General features: G+C 47.9%; 2 non-coding genes across 2 annotated transcripts; both read left to right on the top strand.

Annotated features, from left to right (window-relative positions):
• Positions 1-3541: 3541 nt before the first annotated feature.
• On the top strand, positions 3542-3705 carry LOC144171218 (U1 spliceosomal RNA). Its single transcript, XR_013322892.1, has one exon. It is a non-coding gene; the product is annotated as a U1 spliceosomal RNA (small nuclear RNA).
• Positions 3706-4220: 515 nt separating this feature from the next.
• On the top strand, positions 4221-4293 carry Trnaf-gaa (transfer RNA phenylalanine (anticodon GAA)). Its single transcript has one exon. It is a non-coding gene; the product is annotated as a tRNA-Phe (tRNA).
• The last annotated feature ends 13129 nt before the right edge of the window (positions 4294-17422 follow it).

The raw sequence follows: 17422 nt of genomic DNA, 5'->3' as shown, positions 1-17422 counted from the left end.
GTTTGAATTGTGCGACTGTAGACGATCAGTACCATTCTAATTTGTATGGAACGGTTGAAACTAAAAACAAAACCCTTCAGGCACTTAATGATGGCAAAAGCCTGGCGTTACTTCTTAGCAACTCCTTTACTGCTGCACATCGTATTTACGTATCTTTCTTCGCATTCATTTTTTCGTCTTGTGACGCGAATTACTTCGAGTGGCGCTTCTTCTCTACTACACCGTGTTTGCGTCTTTCTTCCCTCTGCTGAGCCCAAGGACGTGGGATCGATCCCAGTCGCAGTGGCTGCTTTCTTGATGGCGGCGAAAAACGAAAACGCCCGTGTGTCGAGATTTCGGCGCACGTTAAAGATCCCCCGGAGGTCAAAATTAATCCGGAGCCATCCACTGCACCGCGCCTCATAGCTTCGGCGATTTAAACCCCGAAATCAATTAATCATTCAAACCATTTTCTGCGCTTTCATTTCTCCACCTAATGGCGCGAGTTACGTCTTTTTGTATCCAATTTTACATTTGCAGTTCACAGTTTTGTGAATTTTGGGAAGCGGTCATCAGTGCGCCTCGAAGCTCCCGATTTCTGGCCAATACCCCTCGGGATATGGGCCACAGGAGCAACACCAACTTTTGTTCCACCAAGTTTGAGCAGCCCGTTCTCTAGCAGAGCGAGAGAGAGAGAGAGAGAGAGGATGAACCGTGAACGTATTTATGAGAAATAAATTAGCAGAGTGGCGTCCTCATTTCAGGACCCAATCTAACCAGAGAAGCGAACTAGAGAACTGTGGGCCATGTGACCTTATGGGCACATGGTTAAGCAACTAACGAAGCAGTGCAGGGAGATATTGGCTGGGCGTCGTTGGAAGTTGGAGAAGCTCGGAGTAAAATATGTTTTGAGGGGAGGTTGAGAGCAATGAATCAATGCAGGTGGACAGTTGAAAGACTTTAGGGACAGGTACATGGAAAGCGTGAACACGCAGTGGCTAAGGAAGACTAGAAGGCTAAAGGTGAAATATGAAAAGAATAGTGGAGAATCAAAGACAGCCAAGGTAAGCAAAAGAAGCAAGGCAGACTGAAACAAGAAGAGCACACCGGGATACTAGTTTTCCACCGCCTCGCACTGGAACGTTTTATCTCCATGGGAAAAAATGTGTACTAAAATCCCGGGTCATCTCCACTAATCTGGGGAGGGGCGAAGCATGCAGTGTATAAGTGTATTCTTGGCGCCTTGGTATTTTTGCCAACGGAGATGAAACCGTTCCGGGGTAGAGGTATACAGCTTTGCTGTAAAAGTTGGGTGTCTTTGAAGCACGAAGCTCTCTAGCGCGAGGCATAAACGAGTGTCCCGGTGTTTCTTTTTAGTACATGCAGTGACTAAATTAGACGACAGTTACGACGACGACATGAGACACCAATAGCCCGAGCCCCTAAGGGGCTTTGCCCTTTAATATCTTCTGCGGTGGTAAGCGTAATCGTCAACGCCAGTCATACAGTGCGCGCCTCCTTATTGGCGAAAGTCATCTGGCTCCTACCACTGCTCCGTGCGGCACGAGTCGCCTTCTGACCAACGCAGAAGCCGCCGGCGGCGTGCAATCGCACACGCGGGCGTTAAAAAAAAAAAATCAAACCACCACGCCGGAACGCACGCCAATCAACGAACGCCCGCGCAGCTCCCCTGCCGTGGTTTGAACCGTGGCGACACCGACCGGAGCGGGCGGAAACTATAATAGCAAACTGTTCGCATGGCGACGCAGTGAAACATCCCCCTCGTGAGGGGCACGATCAAATGCAGAGCATTTCCGGGGGCGCACAACGTTAAGTAGTTTGCGTTACGTTAATGTTGTTGCACTTGTGGCAACTGCTGACGAGAGAGCGCTCGTCAGCAGTAATTTGAATGAGTCAATGATATAAGGCGCGTTCGTAGCCTCCCATTCTGTGTCGGCTTTGTGGCGCAGTGGGTAGAGCACCATGTACTACATTGCGTTCCGCCCGCAGGGTCGAGGGATTGAAACCAGGCGCCGGATAGTATTTTTTTTAATATAGTGTAGGGGGAGGGGTACGGACAACGACGGTGCGGACTACGACTACGGACGTCAACACGGGTCACATCGTGAGTTACTGCAATGCTCTGCATTTAAAAAAAAAGCGCGCGCAAGTCTCATAAACACTCGCAAATGCTTTGCCGATCACTTGCCAGACCGATGGAACCCAACAACTCAGATGAAGCGGAAACAGTCTCGCTCACAAATTAAATATGAATGTAGACTGAATAAAAAATATTTTAAAATATGAAAATAGCAACGCAAACTGAAAAGTTTACATTTCGACCAAACGGTCGCAGGAGATTTTAAAATGAGCACTCTTGTGGCGCGCAGCACACCGAAGAGAAACTCGGCAGCGTGTGAGGGATGCATGCTGTTAGTAAATGCCAGATTTGGTGATGCGGTGGTAGATCTTGACTAGTACTTACCTGCCTGTAGCCTGGGTTTGATTTCCGGCCGACGAAGCTTGGCAGGTGAAAATGTAATTTTTTCTGGCTGGATTATTGAACCAGCAATTTCTTCTAACTAGAAATAGGCAGAATTTCTAGCTACAAATTTAGTTTCTAGGACATTTCTAGCTGGAATGAGGTGTTGTTCCAGCTGGCAGGTACTACTTCCAGCTAGCGTTTGTCCCTCCAGCTGGGAGAAAAAAAAAAACCTGTAAGCTGGAAATAATCCTCTATAGCTAGACTAAGAATTTTTCTAGTCAGAAGCTGTCGATTGCAGCTAGAATCTACTAATCCAGTCAAAAATGAAGCTATAAATTATGATTTTATGCTCGGAATGCTCTTTCGACTTTCACGGGGGGTGCCGTAACATTTGTAGAAACCTTCATTGAGGTCTATTTCAGGTTTTTTCACGCCTGTCACACATCTTTAAATCGGTTTTATTTTCTTGCGTTGTTCCAATGTTTTTTTCTCTCATGATGGCTCTGTTTTTAGCATACATAATATTTGCAACGGCGCAGTCAGTAGCTTTTCTCTGCTTAGTAGGTGTCCATTTTGTGCACTTCTGTTTACCTTTAAAAGCAGTCGCGGTAACTTATTGAGCATGGAACATATTTTTATCTCAAAGGAAGCCTACAAACGTGCACCTGCGTCTAATAGATTTGGCTCACACGCGTGGATGTCAGCCGCGTCCGAAACGTTACACGCACATAAGCTTGCAGCTGTGAAATGTTACAATAGCAGGTTTTCCTGCCATTATGAGGGCGATGCGGCGCCACGTGCTCTCATCTTCAGTTGCAAAGTGTCCCAGGAATGTCAACCAGGGTTGCTTGCGTTTATTTTCCTGTACCTTCTTTAAATTTGGTCACCCACATATTACGGCAAACGGCAGGACAGACTAAAAGTTATTTAGTAATTAGTCTACTGGTTTATACAAGTGTAAAAATTATTGTGACATTGTCAACATTGCAGCCATATTTTTATGTGCTAGCCTTCAGCCCCCGGTATCACACGCCATGTTGCCCTGGGTGGGGTAGCGAAGCGCGACGTTTTCTGAGCATACTTACCTGGTGCCGGAGTATCCGTGATCCTCAAGGCGGAGCTCCCAGGGCGAGACGCGGGCATTGCACTGAGTTCGTGTTGACCCCTGCCACTACCCCAAACTGGGGCAGATGGGGCATGCAATTTTTGGTAGTGGGGGACTGCGTTCGCGCTATCCCCCTTCCTATGCAAATCCAAAATCAGACCATTGCACGTGTCCCTGTCTATTTGTAAGACATTCCCTCTGTGTGATGGTGATCGTGAGAACCCGTGCCGATTAAAGCAATTAAGCGTCGTTAAAATTCAGGGTTATTTTGAAAGGGCCTATTAGGTAAATGCCTTTCGATATCCCCCGCCTGTCAGATTCCATTTTGAAGTGATGTGGTATAGCCACATAGTTCGATTATTGATGTTGGTCTTGTTTAGTATATGTCATTGCAGCAATTATATTGTCATAATAACAATGTTATAATTGTCACTCCAAACACTCGCCCGTGCAATACACCGTGGCTCGCAGCTCACTGACTCCTTGTACGCACTCGTACAGCCTAGGCGTACAGCCCGCTGCAAAACTTTTACAGAGCAGGCTCAGGCGACTGCGACTTATAACGTCTGGAAGAATGCGTTCGTTATCTGTGCAAATTACGCAACTCACGAGCGACGCCCGGCAGGGTATGTAACGTCGCGCTCTCGCCCCGCCGAAATAGCTCAGTTGGGAGAGCGTTAGACTGAAGATCTAAAGGTCCCTGGTTCGATCCCGGGTTTCGGCAAGCTTCTTTTATTTTCTTTTTTTGGACAATGTAGCTTTGTCCTCCACCGTCTCTTGTTTTGCTTCTCATAGCCCCATAAATATGACCAGAAACAATGTCCGCAAAAAACCAGTAGTATCTGCAGAGTGGCAAGTATCTGATAAGTGTCGGCAGAGTGGCACGTTCATCGCATACCCCATCCGTCAGGCCTAACGGTTGTCGGATCCATGACATCCCGTTGTGAGACACACCAGTTCTTGTTGATGGACGGACTTGGCGTTTGTTTGTTTTAAAGAAGTATGGTCTATTTCGATTGCGCAGATCATATGTTGTAGATTATTATTTACTGTACTGATCGAATATTTGCCATGTTTCGAAAGTTTGCATTTAGAATTTGTGCCTTTTCATGTTTTTGATTAGTACCTATTTCAGGGAATACTTATCCTGCACGCAATTGATTTCATTCTTTGCACCAGCTTGCCATTACTTGTTTTTTTTTTTGTTTCTTTGTAGCGTACTTTAGATTCCCTTTTTTGATTATGTGGGTTTTTATAGAAGGTCTTTTAAACACTATAAAGATCATCCTCTTGCCGCGGGTGAAGTCCCGTGACTAATAAAGGTTATCTTGTTTATTCTAGTTATGTCACTGGTGTTTTCAATGCAATCTTAGTGGATATGCGGAATAGATGGAATACATGTGCACAGGCGTTCCTGGCGTTGCAAATGCATGCCTTTTTCGGAATTCAGCCTATGCCAAAATATCCCAATCTCCAAGGGGGGGGGGAACTGCCCCCCCCCCCCCCCAGTTGGAGATTGGGATATTTGTATGCACTACAAAAAAGCTGCACAGCTTGTTTGGCCCGTAATTAAAATACCTTACCCTGAAGGGCGGAAGAGAGGAGAGAATGACACCGACGTTCTCTCCTTTGTCCCGTCCTTTAGCGCAAAGTTTTTTAAATTATGTACGTGAACCAACTAGCCCAAAAATCCACGCTACTCAAATGATTAGCACACTTAGTATGGAACGCCCTTCAGGACTGCGGTCAACATTGCACTTTAGTCAGTGGGGCTCTTAGGTTTACAGTCTCGGACTCGCCACGGACTCCCCGAGAAGAAGACCGGCATTCGATTTTCCCATGTATACCTATGGCTTCGGGGAATCCTAGGACTACCCGCGGACTCTCCGCGGTGAGTTCGAGACTGTAAATCGAAGAGCCCCACTGACTAACGTTGCCGTTCATGTGACGGCAGTAAAACAGACTGCCTGTGCTGGCTATTGAAGATAGCGAACAATTGTGAAAGGTTTGGACGTTTTTTTTTTTTTTTTTCTGAACTCTAGATTTATGCAGTCTTGCCGCAAGAACATCAATTTTCGGACAAATTTGCAGCTAAAATCTTCACCGCTACACTTAGAAGGAAGAGTGCAACATCCTCCCGTGCCGTCGCATCACCTTGTACACCCTTTCCTTCGAAATTTCGAAATGTCCGCACCAACCAAGCCCCGAAACAAAACCTATAAATGAGCCCCTCAAAACGCTTGTACGCCTGTAGTGCATTGAAAGTCAGGGAGGCCAATAGTATCATTATTCTGTGAGCCATTTCAACAGACTTCATCACACATGTCATCTCGCAATTTGCCCAGAAAAACCCGATGCGTCTGCAGCTGCTATTCAAGAAAGACTGACGGAGTGCAGTTGTATGTATGTGAACGTATTGTGCTGTGTGCTGGTGATCAGTTGGCGTGAGTCGAGAAACCTCACGCAGCGAGACTCACCACTCTGCTTTACAAAGTGACAGTAAATTTTCGCATTTTCTTTATTAACTTCATTTTTTTATTCGGTAATAAAATCCAATGTATATTCTCCAAGTCTGGTTCTAATTCGCTGTTTGCAATTATTGTAACCACTAGTAGCGCATTTTTGGTGCTATCCAACCGTACCCTCCCCCCCCCCCCCCACCCCTCCGGTAATGGATGCCCCCCCTTGCAAAAAGTTCTGCGGAAACACGCCCACATAGTACTCATCCCGAAGCCTCCTACGGTCCTACCCTAGACAACTTGAGACCGATATCTCTCACGTCGTGCCTCGGAAAACTCCTCGAGCACGTAATTCTGAACCGTCTACAGCCATACTTGGAAGATCGCGAATTTTTTCCTGAAGCGATGTTTGGTTTCAGACCGAAACTATCAACCCAAGACATTCTGCTACAACTAAAGGAGGAAGTTATCCAGCAGGCCTCTCCGCACGGCGTCAGGGCAATTTTGGCGTTAAATCTGAAAGGAGCCTTTGACAATGTAGCCCATAATACTATCCTCGAAAACCGAATGGAAACAAACTCTGGCGTACGAACGTACAACTTCATCCGATCCTTTCTGACGAACCGAACGGCCACAATAGGAATCGGAGATCTCCGCACAGAAACCATAAGAACCCCGAACAAAGGCACGCCACAAGGCGCCGTACTTTCTCCAACCATATTTAATATAGCCATGATGAAGCTCCAATCGAAACTGCACGAGATTCTCCACACAATTCTACAGCACCAGCGACTCACCCGACAAGCCTTTTCCTCCTCCGCACAAATCCTTAACGAGAGAAGAAGCGACATTCTGGCGTCAACTACAAATAAACACCTTCCCGCACCTAGGAAGGCTCCACGCCATGTATCCTACAATTCACCCTTCGAACAAATGCCCTTCTTGCACAACACAGTATGCCTCCCTTTATCACATTACGTGGGCCTGCCCCGACATTCCAAAAATTCCCCGAATACCCAACCCAACCCTTGAGCAGTGGAAAGCTGCGTTGCTCAGCTCGGACCCGGAAGATCAGCGACAGCTGGTACGACGGGCCATGAGTGCAGCCAGAGCTACAGGGGCCCTGGAATAGGGGCACCTCCCCTCCTCAAGCAAACTACACCCTTTCCTAACCAGCGTAAAATAAAGTTATTCCTCCTCCTCCTCCTCTGCGGACGCCCTTGCCAACAAGCGAGCGAACTCGAACGCAGGGCAAAGCGGCGGCATCGGCGGCGGCGCCATACGCACTTCTAAGTTCTAGGCAAGGAGCCTGTAGGCAAGGAGCTCGCTCACGTACTCACGCGCAAGACTTGAATGGCGAAGCCGCAGGTCAGCATTGACGGACACATAGTTATGAGTTATGTTTCATTGTTCATTAAAGCGAAGCTTTAGTGTCCTGACACTCCTGGCGTTGTACGCCAGTACGCCCTGCAGGAAAGCCAACTTTCTCTGACGATGATGAATGAATGAATGAATGAATGAATGAATGAATGAATGAATGAATGAATGAATGAATGAATGAATGAGTGAATGAATGAATGAATGAATGAATGAAAAACGCTTTCCGTGGCCGGTATCGAACTGGCGTCCCTGGCCTTATGAAGCCGACGCCTATTCGATTGCTCCTTAATTTGGTCGAAGCGAATGCCAGGTAGCAGGTAATTCGATTCGCGCTGTACTCCCCAAACCCAAACGTTAGGCCTACGGAGTGCACACCCTAGAGTTGCTATAGATATTCTGGAAAAGTGGCCACTTGCAGTGTGGGATTGGCCAACCAAAGAATCCATCACGAGAAAGCTTCGCGTTAAACCATTGTCGTCGTTAGACGTAGAGGTGCATAATTTTTCCATAATGCTAGTTGTCGTCATCGTATGCCTCGGAAAAGTCGTCTTCGCGAGTGGTGGCTGCTAAGCCACTGCGCAGACGCTGCAACGCGAAGGGCTCATCTACGATACTGAGCGCATGCGCACGAAGACGCGACGAAGACTGGCTGTTATAGGAACGAACCGAGAGGGGCACGCTATGATGTGGCTTATCGTTTGAGCAGGTGTTGCGACGATTACGGAGTGACTCTTTCTACGAACGAACCGAGGAGCGCACGCTATGACGTAGCGTTCGCGTCTTTTCGTTGTCTAGCGGGTATTGTGACAGCTGCGCGACAGCATATCTCTCGTATAGCTTTCTGCAACACTGATCTTACGGCCAGTATCAACAGCTCCGCTGTTAAAAATGGGGTTAGGGAGGTCCCGGGAATCGAGCCCGGGACCTTTACACCGCGTAACCGGCGACCTAACCACTGGCCTACCCAAAAGGCCCGAGGGGTATGGGTCAGCAGCGGTGTGGAACAATAACATGCGCAACCAAATTGAAAGAAAAAAAAAACGCTCCAAATGACATCTGCATTCGGGTCTTAAGATGTATAACGCACTAGCGTTTACTGCGGCGTCGATGGGGTGTTGTGGAAGAGTTGATACATTGAACATTTATGTTTTCCGAGTAGTTTTCCGAGTACTGAAGTTGAGTGACGAGAGCTATAGGCTACCCGCAGGCGTAGTGATCGCCAAGGAAGAGGAAATTCAGAAGACATCTACGCTTGCGTTGCTTAAGATATGGGCGTGAAAAGTTGTGGATAAGGGGTATTGCTCAGTTCGAAAGAGAAAGCAAGTTTCAAAGTTTAAAAGGATTCATCGTGGTGACGTTACTAAACGTTTTGGTTTTTATGGGGCAAACAGAGTGACAGGGAGAGGGAGAGAGAAAAGGAGGGAGAGCCGCGCCATGTCCGTGGCGCATCGGCCATGCCTGTGGCCGTTTCCAGTGTTGCCAAGCGAAGAAATTGACAGCTAAACTTTTCAACGAATACCACCTATACGCTGCCCTGATGGTGTTTATCTGGCCTTCTTTAGTGGGGGTAAGTAGGTTTTCTGGTACTGCAGGCTGTACGATATCAGGCCCATGATCAATACCTGCACAAAATTTATCATTTTTCGGTCATTCTGTGGTGGTGATGGTTATTGTGTGGGATCAGGCGGGGTTAGCCTGGCTGGATATGCCTGCAATTGCTCTGCCCAAGCTCCTCCTACTAAGTCTATGTCAGGGCCGTCTCCTGAAGAAAGCTAAGAAGAAGGCGCGGCACCTCCCTGTGCAGCATCCAATGTCCCCTTGGGAAGACGATGTGGTCCAGGGTGTTGTGTGGGGCTGCCAACTTTCGAACTTCTCAAAGCATTGCAGTCCGCTCGACATCATGTTCTGGGCAACACATTACATAGTGGTGTACATCCTCTATCACAGCACATGACGAACACAGAGGCAATCGCACGAGGCCCACCTTGAATAGCCATGCCGGGGTCTCCGCTGATCCCTATCGGATGCGGTACAGCAATGTTGCTTCCAATCTTGTAAGTCCCTCTGTGGCGCAAGGCTGATGTAAGAATCTCCCAAGGGATTCCTGCACTTCCTCTGTACAGGTGTTTTACAATGTGGGCTAAATGGTCAAGGGTTTCCTGTATTTTGGCGATTGTATGGTCGGCTGTGACGCTTCTCTTTAGGGCCAGGCCGAGAATTTTTACGACTTTTTCGGGTATCACATATGTGCTGGACGATTTTTAGACTTTTAAAATTTTCCTCCTGGCGCCATTCATCGTTAGCCTGAAAGAGCTTGTGCCGGTGACACGTCCGCGATAAATTATAAGGTATTTTAAAATTCGTGTAATTAGATGCCATATACACGGTTTCGTGACTATTAAGGCACATTTTAGTTCATTTCTCGTTACAATATAGGCCCTTGCATAGGCTTTCCAAGGTTTTTGAGAGCCTGCATGGTGTTAATCTTTTGCACCTGTTTAAGCCTTGTAACACAACGTTGGCAGCGGCATCATTTTAGGTCTTCGGAGAGGCGCTTTGATGGTGGCGTAAGTTGCGGCACAGCTGGCGACCTTGAGGCTCAGCAGGCGACTACGCAGGGCGTGCAAAACGAACTTTAGTGCGCAGGTGCGGCACCCGCTCAAATCGCGTATCTTTTCTTTTGCCTCGGCACTGCAGAGAATCATTGTTCTTCTTTCCACAATCTAACCGCCGCTGCTTGGTATTCCCGATTCCGGCGAGCCCTCGTATCTGGCTGCCAGTGTTGTAGCAGAGTCCTTCAATGCTTCTCTGGTCATGAAACTCCAGGCCAAGTTTCGTACGGGGACAAAGGCTACCGCGAGGGGCGCCACCGCAGATCGGAGGGCATCGGGCTGCCGCCGCTGCTCTGTAGCCAGACCGGCAGGCAGGAACGCAGTAGCAGCATGCCCGTTCGCACCAAATTTTTTCGCCACTCACAAAATGACAAGTCCATTTGAGCGGCCCACGACACGTAAAGCGAAAGCGAACAGCTGATAAGGCGGCGAGAATCTGTTTTATCTTACTCCGTGGTCCGTTCCCTGCCAAACGCGCTCTGACCACGCCCCCGGCTGCCCTCCGATCAACACCGTTGCCGCGGCGCGGCAGCGAACAAAGCTCTCCCATAGCGTGATGGCGAAGTTTCATAACCAGAAAGGCATTGAAGGACTCTGGTTGTAGTTTCCTTTTAGCATCCATGGCGTAGTACTTCCATGGACGCTTGATGAGCGTGGTTAGAGCGCCGCGGCAAAATGGAAAAACGATCCTATTAACACTAAACTAGCGCGTTAAAAAAATGCTTCCCGCCCCTTCCCCTTCCTCGGAGCAGTGGGAGCACGAGCTGGCCAGCCCACGGTGCGAAGACCAGAAATGCCTTGTCGCTCGCGCCCAGCCTGGTGCGCCATACGGCTTGCGGCTTTCTGGACTGAGAGGGCCACTCATTTTTATGCTCAATAAATTGCCATTTTTTCCTCCACCTCCTCCGTGGCCATAATCGAACCTGAGTTCCTGGCGTTATGAAACCAGCGTCTACCCGATTGAGCTATCATCGCATTCCGGGCGCGCAGAATTTCCTTCGGGTTCGTAGCGCGGGCGCTGGCTTTGGACTTGGCCGCGGGTTCCAGCGCGTGCTAGCGCGGTCCGCTTTGGGAGAGACGTGAAAGACTGCGAACAAAACGATCCGGGCCTGTCAGTCATGGAGAACTTTCAGCGGCAAGTTCAGAAATAGAGTGGAAACTTGGCGCCTTACTAAACAGAGGCGAAAGGGAACTTAGGTCGGCTGAAAGGTCCATGGAACGAATAATGGTAGGAGTAACACTTAGAGACAGTAAACGAGCTTTGTGGATCAGAGAACTAGAGTAGAAAATGTCATAGTTCAAGTAACGAAAAAGAAATGGCATTGGGCTGACCACGGAATTAGGCAAAATGACAATCGGTGGACTGCTAGGGTGACAGAGTGAACAACGAGGGACGGGCCTAGAAAAAGAACAAGGCTTATTACTGGATGGAAAGACGAAGTTAAGGAAGTTAGGAAGCAACCGATTGACTCGAGCGGCGCGGGACAGGAGCGGTTGGAGGTCCACTAGGTCCTGCAGTGGACCTAGTGGGCTGTTGTTGTTGATGGTGACGATGATGCAACACCCGGGTCTCTCCCCCCCCCCCCCCGCCGGGGGGGGGGGGGGGTGTTATGAGCCGCAATCTCAGGAACCAAAACCTAAGCAAACCCTCAGTGCATTTGGCGCATATCGCAGCGGTAAGGCTTACCGCTTAGGCAGGGACGATGTGGAAGCATTCGAAGAGCTGTGCTTAAACCGCTGGAAATGAAGGAAGTGATGTAATCACAGCTGGTGGCCCGTGTTCAGTGATAATCATCATCATCCTCGTCATCATCAGCCTATCTGCGCCAACTCAAAGGCAAGGGCCTCTTTCACAGATCTCCAATTATCCCGGTCCTGTGCTAACTGCGACCAATTTATCCCCGCAAACTTCTTGATCACATCTGCCCATCTCACTTTCAGCCGCCCCCTGCCACGCTTGCCTTCTCTAGGATCCGATCTGTTACCCTTAAAGGGACACTGAAGTGATATGTAAACATTGCGGGATTACTAGCGCAAATTGTAGTCCGGAGTCCCCAGGCCATGTTTCGACCACTCTAGGCGCGTTTACGCGATTTTATTTAGTAGAAAAACTAATTCGAAAACGCTGTCCTCCTCTCTTTACGCTTCTGTGGCGTTTTCTGTGGCGTTTTCGTGTGACGTCAGGAGGGGATGAGCTGGCAATTGGCTGCGCCACAGCAATCAAGGAGGTTAAAAAAAAAATTGCTTGGTCGCAATTCGTTCGCTTAGTTGAAACGAAGCCAGGACACGTTTGTGAATGGAAGAATGTGCCTTTCTTTATTTGGTTTGTTTGTACACTGTATCTAGCTCCAAGTCAAGGTCGCTTCACACAAGCGCTGCACATGCGACGCTTCGCTGACTGGTACGCCAGTAGGAAAATATAAGGCCTCTTGAAGGCGGGAGAAGAGTCAGCGAAGTCAATATAGGTACTAAGCAAATAAAATCAACTGATATTTTTACGGTACAGCGTAAAACTAGGGCGCGGGAAGCACTTTTTTGCGCTGGGCGAACAAGCACAGCGGTCAGCAGCACGACTACGCATCTGCGAACGCTTTTCCGTCTACGAAATGCAATTGCTAGACGTGAGCTACTGTGGAAACTCGGGCGACGCTTACTGCACGGTCGCAGTACAACAAATAGTCACCTAAGCGGCTTGAAATGCCAAAACTAAATAAAAGTGTAAACCGGTTGTACAATATATACCCTATATTAGCAAGGCCTTCGCGTCCCGCTCCGTGGCCTAGCGGTCTGGGGCGCTAGGAATTCACCGCAATTGTTTTGCGAGTCACGAGTTCGAATCCCCGCGGGTACGTGCTTTTTTTTTTAAGTTAACTTTTTTGTTTTCCGCTGATGTTTTCTATATTGAGTTCACCTTTTTTTGGGCCGTAACGTTCATGGCTACACGAACTAGTTCACAAAACGCGCGCAGGCTGGCACTGGCGCGCTAGCGAGTTCTCGTTGGCGTGCTGTTGCCATAAGCACCGACTGCTTGCAGGCAGTGGGCACAGGCCAGAATGAACAGACCCTTGGCCTGGTGCGAACACGCTTTTTACGATACAGGCATGAGGGAGGCAAGCTCCAAATATGGGGGAAAAGCGCATGACATTTGGGCGTCTGCGGGTACGCGGAGGGCGTTCATGCACTGCGTAGGTCTCGGCTAGTGAATGCTACGACTACAAGCCGTCCTGGGAGGCTTATCTTGTGCATTTTACAGCCGACAACATGGCAGAAGCGTGGTACGATGATTACTGAGATATTGAGAATGCCCATCCAACAAAGCCATTGGTTGTTTTACAGAACCGAAACCGAAACCGAAACTTGTGTGATTGGTAACCTTGGGCATCGTCCAATCACGGCGCCCCTCCTCCCAACGTCACAGCCTTAGTTGGTGCGGCCGTCGCAAACCGCGCATGGTAGTTTTTCTTCTTTCGCGCTTTGTAAAATAATTACCAATTTGTCAACCGGATAAACGATGAAAAGTGTGCTAATTTGAGCCAGTCTACGCAGTGCAAGCAAAAACGGGAGCTTGACAAATTCACTTCAGTGTCCCTTTAATGATCAAGGGTTATCTTGACTTCGCATTACATGCCCCGCCCACGTCCGTTTCTTCTTCTTAATTTCTACTAATATGTCCTTAACACGCGTTTGTTTCCTGACCCACTCCACTCTCTTCTTGTTCCTTAACGTTACACCTATCATCTTCCGTTCCATTGCTCGCTGACTCGTCCTCAATTTAAGTTGAACCCTTTTAGTGAGCCTACAAGTTTCTGCCGTGTAGTTGAGTACCGGTGAGATGCAGCTGTCATGCACTCTCTTCTTCAGAGACAATGATAGGCTTCCAGGCTTGCATTCATTATCTGAAAATGCATACCGAATGCACTCCATCCCATTCTTATCGTGGACAGTAGCTCACTGGTTATCATCGGGCCATTTGTGCTTGGGTTTAGGTAACCAAACTTTGCTTTGTCAAAACGTCCGAAGCCCAATGAGGTGTATAAGTCGCCTCATGTATGTACGTTGACTTAAGCCTAGCTGTAATGAAGGCCACCATATCGAGGATGCATTCGTGGCGGTCCTGCCTGATTGAATGTTGGTGCCTTGAAATGCTGCTAGCGCAAGACAGAGGAGTGACATAACCCGTACTGTTGCTTTGCTGTGGCGTAGGCATTTGCTACGCGCCGTTATGGGTTCGTTCCGCAACGGTGTCGGTATTTCCGGAGGAGGAAATATGGGACAGAAGTAATCGTATGCGCACAACACCGTTATTAGATACACGATTTCGTTCATGAAATCGATACCGTTAAATTTACCGGTCTACTTTTTTTCTTCACTAGGTATCTTTTAGTAAGCAATCACTCAATTTCTCAGATTTATGTGCACCATTTTTGGAACTTGTAGCGCAGTAATGACTTTAAGTCGCTTTTGGCACGGAGCGTATAGAACATTACTCTACACCTGTTGGCGGGGGGGGGGGGGCACATCTTTCAAGGCAATTGTGCATTTGATTATGCCATCACACGTTATTTTAGAAGTGGAGTAGTGGTACTTTGCAGTCTCCGTCAACACGGTGCGCATAAATATACTGTTTAAATATGTGGAATTTCACAAGTCGGGAGAATGGCTATCCAGCGCTGCTGAGCACGAGGTCGTGGGCTCGACTCCCGGCCGCGGCGGCCGCTTTTCTGATGGAGGCGAAAAGCAAAAACGCCCGTGTGTGCGAGATTTCGGCGCACGCTAAAGATCCCCAGGTGGTCAAAATTAATCCGGAGCCCCCCACTACGGCGCGCCTCATCGCCTGCGTTGCGTCGGCGCGTTAAACCTATACAATCAATCGAGAATGGCTATCCAGCTAGTAGTACAGAATGTCATTCGTGTAGCATCGTGCAGACCACGGAGGAAAGAAAAGGTATTCTTTCCTTAATGGTGCAGACAAAGCGATCGTAGACAAAATTGGCTGTCACTATGGAACCCCAAGACGGTTTCCGCAGGTATGACTCAGCCAGCGCAAGCATAGCCCGGGGAAGTTAGGCATTACCTGCACTCTTTCACTACCTTTTGGGGCGGCGTGTCTCGTGATTAGTGCTCGTTTATCGCCATGAGCTTCGTGAATTGGACATGCTTTGCTCTTCCACATCATACTCAGAATGGCTGGCGCTCTGAAAGACGGACACCACGACCAGGAGCGGGGCTCGCTACCTCATGCATATATGGCCCAATGATTTCGCCTCTGGCACACCAACGACAAACGCCGAAACAAAAAAAAAGTACTGTTCAGCTAACAAAATAAATTTTAGCGAACAGCAATAAAAATTGCTGCCGTAAACTCAGCGGTATCGTGGAATGACACAAAGCAAACGTTCACCCCTTCTTGTCTTAAGTTTTAGTGTGTTTCTGTCCGGATGCGTTTGTTAGCTGAGAACAAGTTTTATCGACGAGAAAGTTCCATTTTTCCTTCGGTGGGAATCCCAAAATTCAGACACCAGAGAATGCGTATGTCTTGCAATGCGAACGCATGACATGTCGTGCAGAGTCAATTGCAGTAGACACAGCAACGATCAAATTATTTTTAGTTTGTATACAATCACGGTTTGACGTCGAAAGTACATTGCAGTGGGCCCAGTAGTGATAAAAGTATTGTGTTCACTCATTGTCACCATCATGATTGTTTTCCTTTTGCGTCATGTTCTTTTCTGGGTTAAATTAATGAGAGGCATGACCAATAGTCGTTGTTAGCTCTAACAAGTAGCTATTAACCAAACAGTGTTTCTTTGTTGGTGTGATTAGAGTGCGCATATTATTTCTGCAGAGGTCAGAATATGCTCTCACTCATTCTTCTAAATCGATAGGACCGGCTTTCGTCAGCTGCAATTAAAGATCGGCTGTGATGCGGAGGACGCGTGTTTAAAATCCGATGACGCAGAAATAAAAGCAATCGCTAACTGCGGCTAAAATTGTCCCAACTCTAGACGGAGATTGATGCGCACGCGGTCACTGTCTCGCATACCCAATGGGGCCAGATCTGCGACCGGACGCAAGGAAACTTTAGAATAAAGAAGACGTGGCAGCTACTTAGACACCTCCTCGACCCTGGCCGGAACAAGACAGAACAGAGAAGCCGCATAACCAAAATCATCCACACGTACTCAGGCTCTGACGACGAACTCATGGCACAAATCAGAGACATGTACCTCCCTATACGACCCAAGATCGAACTACCCCCGTACATGGGTAACCCCTACAGCGACACAGGCATAACTAAAGCCGAGGCCCGATTGGCGATTCGCAAACTTAGGTCCAATTCGGCCCAGATCCTGACCGAATCGGGCAGATCCGAACGTAAACTAGATGATTTCTTCATAACCGCAATCACTGCTTTTTCAACACATGCTGGAGAACGGGACGAATTCCGGAGTCATGAAAGCATGCAAAGGTTATTCTAATCCCAAAGCCAAACAAAAAAACAAAGCCACCCTCAGAGGCATCAATGGGATCAAAATATACAGTCGGCAAAAACGCTTGTCCGTAACACTCGAGTGGCTTATTGCAGGAGAACATCTGGTGACACCGCCTGACATAGAGTTTCTTAGTAAGTATGCTAGAGAGGAAACTGCCCCTGGGAATCCATGTCGGCGTGGGGTGGTTATGGCCTTATGGGAAGACCACAGGTGCTGGCTTGGCGTGTCTATCGAACTCTTAAGCGTCATCGTGGGTTTGGTTTCTTGATATGCATTGCTCTGTTTACGAGGTAGCCAATCCAGCCGAAATGGCCACAGCTCACTTAGCTTTTCTTTTTTCGATTCTCTCGTTTCGCTCTAAAACTCAAAATTCGCTCCGTTAGTTCATGCTAGCAGTACTTCATTGTGAGCAACTGGAAGGACTAGTGCCGGCGAACGACCATCTGTACATATTTAAACAAGTGAAAACCCACAATGTAAACACGTTCGTTTGTGGTAAGGAGAGCCGCGCTCCCCGTTCTTTTTTCAGTAGCAGTACATATGTTAACACCGCCCGGATATCTTGAAATAGCGGGTAATTTACCGCCGCGAATGTTGTAGCAGATGGCCTGTTACGAAAACACGAACGAAAACACCGCGACGGCGAAGTTTTCATAGGTACGCGCATAAAACCTTTAAGAGCTTTTAAAGCAGTCTATTACTTGAGATGTTTGCAAAAAAGTCTTTAATGAGTTTCTTCCATAATTTTGCATTATTTTTAATTACCAGCTTGGCTTGCAGTATATTAGCCATGACCGTTCTGGCAGAATTTTAGTCAAAAGAACGATGTTTATTTTTTTGTTTCTTCAGCTTTAAAACAGCGTGTTTTATATTACAATTGTTTAACTATCTGTTTGCGTTTTTGTGAC

Source organism: Haemaphysalis longicornis, unplaced genomic scaffold, assembly GCF_048455015.1.
Source record: "Haemaphysalis longicornis isolate Haplotype H1 unplaced genomic scaffold, Haemaphysalis longicornis Haplotype H1 scaffold_2, whole genome shotgun sequence".
Lineage (NCBI taxonomy): Eukaryota > Metazoa > Arthropoda > Arachnida > Ixodida > Ixodidae > Haemaphysalis > Haemaphysalis longicornis.
The sequence above is the reverse complement of the archived record's forward strand: the minus strand, read 5'-3'. Positions and strand labels throughout refer to the sequence as shown.